Here is a 5,395-nt window from a genome sequence, read left to right as displayed (position 1 = left end):
CCTTGTTTGTTAATAATTTGCAAATAAGTAAAAAAAAAAAAAACCAGAAGGGCCCAAGTTCTCTTCCTAGTATAAAAGTTAAGCTATTGAATTATCTGTTTTTGTAGTGAAATGCTATTTTTTTTTTACATATAACTACAAAAATATTATTAAACAGATGTACTTGAATAGTCTGAGATTTTATGGTCACTTTTACTGTTAACCTTTTTTTACAGTGATGGCACACAATGTTCTGTGTCTGGTGAAAGCTGAGTTGGTTTGTTGCAGAGATAACAAAATCAAGCTGCATTTGCCTTACAGCCTTGGAAAAAAAGTGGCCAATTCTATGTCCCCATTTCTCCAATTAGAGATATGAAGGGTTCAGCTAGAAATAGTAAATGTTGTTGCTATTTCTTCCCTGCTTCTCCCTATGGATCGAGGCAGGGAACAAAAACAAATTAATGAACAACGTCAATTAAAGGAATAGCATGAATTTTAAAAGTCCAAAAGCTTTGTTTGGTGATTCTCATGCTACAATGATACATTCTGCCACCAGATGGGAGTCTTGCTATTCTACTATCCATTGAAGATTTTTAAAAGGCACTTCATTGATAAAAATTGAATTTACTCTTGAGGATAATGAAAGCCTCCTTTGAATTGTCCAACGGTAGGTTGTTGCCCAACCACATTAAAAAAAGGTCTTAGAAATAAAACACCACGACACAATATTTGCTCTTCTCTCTTGATCCCTCCCATTATTCCTTAAGGGGATCGTCCGCCTGGATGATGTGTGAGTGAAGATTGCCATGATTATTTTCTGTTGGAATCAGATCTTAGAACTACTTCCAGTGGCAGAGCCTGGCAAGTTTAGCAAATGGCCAGACCTTAATGCCACAATTTCCTCATTCTGCCCTATTTCCTAAGAGGAGAGTTTCTTAATTCCATGGTATGCTCAAGGATTGTGGTTATAGGTCTACATATATAAACTTCAGGAGAGTCCCCAATATCTTGGAGAAAATGCACAAAAGTATTTGATGTTAGCTTCTATTGAAAGTGTTTACCTAAAGAGCTCTGTGTGTGTGTATGTGTAGGTGCACACACACACACACATTAATTATACAGTCCTTCATTCTTGCAGACTTGGGCCCGGCACCCCTTGATTATCTACGAGGAGCGAATGGAGGGAGTTAAAATGGGGCATGCCCCCATGGCGCACACCTGCATACCACCACAGGAGCATGCCTCCATTTGTATTTGAGGGAGGGGGGATTTATTAGCTCAACAGGAGAGGTTGGGTAACCTAAGAGGATTACCTATGTATGCTTTTAACAGCAAAGACTCCAGTTTCAGTTAATAAAAGTTTAATTTAGAAATGAGCAAAGATAGACGCAAACACACAAAGCCAATACAATTTCAGGAGCTGTACAAAGCTAACAGGTGGAATAATGAGAGATCTGGAATTGGGATGATAATTGCCAGTCCTGAAGAGAAGGTTCCATGGAAGATAGAGTGTGGTGCAGGTGGGATCCGAGGATGATTCAGAGAGGGTTTGTGTGACAGAACCTTGGTCTATAGCAGTGGTCCCCAAGATGTCCTTTAAGAGATTTTGGACTTCAGCTCCAAAATGACCATGACCTCAGCCATGTTGGCCAATAGTCTGGGAGCTGAAGCCCAAAATCCCTTGAAGAGCACAGTTTGGGGACCACTGGTCTCTAGCATCTGTATGTGCAAAGTGACTATGTGTGGGGTGAATATTTATATCCTGTTTTGTACCTTAATGGGTACTTAATGTTCTCACTTGGTATAACAAAGACCTGATGCCCTTTTCATTGAATGGAGAATAGAATTCCATAACGACGGATGCTTTTAATTTTGGAGTAGCAAAACATTGATTCGATTTGGGACAACCTCTGGATGGTTGAATAAGAAGGGGTGAATAGGGACACAGCCCAGGGAGAGAAGGAAATATGGTCTTTAACTGCTTTGTGATGGGTCTCACTCAGTCCTTACTGCAAGAGATAATGCAGAAAGCCTGGGGATGATGGTGTGATGAGCGAATCATTATTTAACACTGTCTGTGTTTCGACTTGTCTCTGGGACAGTATGCGTTTCCCATGTGAAACTTCCTAGTATTTCAAAGGTTATTGTGACCTTTTAAAAATGACCCTAACTCTAGATAACAAATATGAAACTCCATATTCTGCATGAGGGGTGTAGAACATGCTGACATAGCCCAGAAAAAGTAGGATCATACAGTCACAATCCCTGTTGGAAATGTTTGCAGAAGTAGGGAATGTTTGGACGGCAGACCAGTCAGCACTCTGGTGCAACCTGGGGAATGGAGGCCACAAGCAGGTGTATAAATGTGATGAGAATGAAAGGTTTTTTAAATCATTATTATCCTTTGTCTTTACCGTGTATTTTTCCTACCCTTTCAAGTCTAGGTTTGGGACCATTCTAGGCTGGGATCTTATTTCTCCTTGGATTTTCTATGCACTGAATTCTGTGCCCACTAAAGTATTCCATTATTTTGAGACAACCACACCACTTTTCAGTATGTACCATCACACTAACTTTCGTGTCAAAAAACAAAACGACAAACTGCAAGCAATTTATATGCACACTTCCTGAAAGCACACTGATGCTCTGATTCCTTGGGTGTATTTATACTATACTATAACCTGAAATCTTCTCATCTCTGCTGTAATGTTGCTAAACTTGGTGGCTTGAGTTGTAACTCCCCCCCCCCCCCTTAACTTCGGAGATATCTTAACATGCTGTTCTTTAAGTAATAAGAAAAGCTTGGAGGAACCAGGTAGCAAACTTTCTCCTTAATTGTGTTTAGCTCTGTTTCTTTGTTCTACAGAAATAGCTATTCAGAAGGAATCAATTTATCTTAAAAGCCTGCATCATTTTTAATGATCTCTCTGATAGTAAAATTTCAGCAAACCTGCTGGAAACTACAGATAAAAGATGCCTCAGAATGCAGCACAACAACAACAACAACCTGTAGCATAGAAATAAACTTTTTGTAAACACAGCCGTCTTTTGAGAAATTGCCTAATGGGAAGTAAGTTTTCAAAGTGAAAATCCTCAAGAGAGTGCTTACTGCTGTACAAATTATGCTGCTAATGTACTGAAGTTCCTTCTGGCTCTAGCAAACATTGGTGATTCTTTTCCTTGCAGTGTGTGTGTGTGTGTGTGTTTGTTTGTTTAAGCAATCTTCCCCATAGCAATTTCTGTAATTAATTAATATGATATTGTGATATGCTATCCCCCCAAAAGCATCTACACATTTATTGAAATAAAGATGATGAATTTCCTTTATTTACTATACAGACATATTCTCTTGTTTTTTTAAAGGAGGGAATGATTGCTATGCAAGTAATCTAATCTATCTAATCATAGAAGCAATTAAATAAAGAATTCAAATTGACATTAAAGGCCTAATTGATATGGTAGACAATTTTAAAAACGTTGTTGTTGTGTGCCTTCAAGTGTGCCTTTTCAATTTATGGTGTCCGTAAGGTGAATCTACACTGGGTTTTCTGGGACTGAAAGGTCACCCAGTGCTCTCTTCAGAGTTGTAGTCCAACACTGAAACTACTACACCACACTGGCTCTTTTTAAACATCTTTGTCCTCATTTGTGAAACCCCATTTTAAGACATTGCAACCTTGTGGGTAGTTCTGTTGCTGTATCCTTTCATACATACGGGATGAATGAAGGGCTACTGAAACCAGGTAGCTCAGTTTCCCACTAGGCCCTTGATACAATTGACAACAAAACAGTGTCTGTGTCAATGCTTCAATGCCCCCTGTAGCAGAAGGGCAAAGCGTCACCCTTTAATACAGGTCCTCATGTGGTGACCCCCCAACCATAGAGGAGCGTGTCTTGGTTCCTAAGACCATTGGAAATATGTGTTTTCTGATGGTCTTAGGTGACCCCTGTGAAAGGTTCGTTCGACCCCCCAAAGGGGTCACGACCCACAGGTCGAGAACTGCTGGTCTAGAGGCAATGCTAATGCCGCCGTCATATCATTCATGCAACCAAAACTGGCTCATATTGAACTTTGCCAGTATAAAAATCGCATGATAATTTGAGATGATGAAGTTCTGTAAACAGCTAGCAAGAACAAGCATGGTGTAGTGTTACGAATGTTGGGAGAGCACGATTCATATCTCCACTCAGCCATGGAAACCCACTGTGTGATCTTGGACAAATCATGCTCTCCCAGCCAGAGAGGAAAGCAATGGCAACTCTCCTCTGAATAAATCTTGGCAAAAAAACCCTCAGACAGGGTTTCTAGATATTGCACTTGACTTGAAGGTACATAACGACAACAAAACACCTAGCACTTTGCATAATGTTACGAGTATTAAATGATGAGCCAGAGATGAACAGCCACACTTGTGGCAACTGCTGGTCTCTCCATGGCCTGGATTCTTTTCTCACAGTTCAGTGAGAAACCAACCATTTTAATCACTGTGTGAGACTTTCCTTCCAGCTATTTCTGCATGTAATAAACGTTGGTGATCCTCTTCCTTGCAGTGTGCCTGCATGTGTGTGTGTGTGTAAAATCAGTCTTCCCCATGGCAAGTTCAGTACATAATTAATTAATATGGTCTTATGATATGCTATCTCCCTGCCATCTTAAGGTTTATTGAAAAAAAATCCAAAGTGTCTTCATTTTTGTTTTATTAGCAATTTTAGATATACTTGGGCAACTAATATTGACAGACAGCTGGCTCCAGGCTTGTCTTTTGCTGGGTAATGATGATTTGTAGCAAATGTCTTAGCCAAAAACTAGTAATGGCTCATTGTGATGTTTGTAGTATGTAGCGTTATAGGTTTTGTTCCAGAGATAGGAATGTAGTGTTCGCAGAGAGAATTGGTTCTCAAGGGGAAGCCTTATTGCTTTCTAAAATTATCTCTCCTTTTGATTCAGAGTGCTTTAGATTTGTTTGGACTAGACCAAAAGCAATTGTTTTCTTTCAAATGAGGTACATATTTGCTTGCTTTCCATTCGCTTCCCATTTTCCCAGCTGATTAGCAATGTTTTCTCACCATGCTCTGAGTTTCTTCAGATGTGAAACTTCACCCATTTTTTTTTTTTTTTTTTTTTTTTTTTTTGCCACTCCAAGTTGCAAGGCTTGTGGCTGCAGTCATGTTGCCATAATTTACTATGTGCAAGAGAAGGCACAACTTGCTTGTAATTCTACTCTATGTACAATTTGAGGCACTGTATAATGTCTAGTCTTCATCATTCCTTAGTGAAGGGGTGGCAATTGTAACACTTGGGATGTTGTACTGGAAGTCACTGCTTGCCAGTATGATTAACGATGGATGTTGCAGTCCCACAACATCTGGAAGACCACATCTTCCCTATGCCTGCCTCAGCAATTCTCTGTTTTGA

This window comes from Sceloporus occidentalis, unplaced genomic scaffold (genome assembly GCF_023333645.1).
Source record: "Sceloporus occidentalis isolate IW3139 unplaced genomic scaffold, rSceOcc1.0.p SCAF_1, whole genome shotgun sequence".
In the NCBI taxonomy this organism is placed as follows: domain Eukaryota; kingdom Metazoa; phylum Chordata; class Lepidosauria; order Squamata; family Phrynosomatidae; genus Sceloporus; species Sceloporus occidentalis.
Note: the sequence above shows the minus strand (reverse complement) of the source record.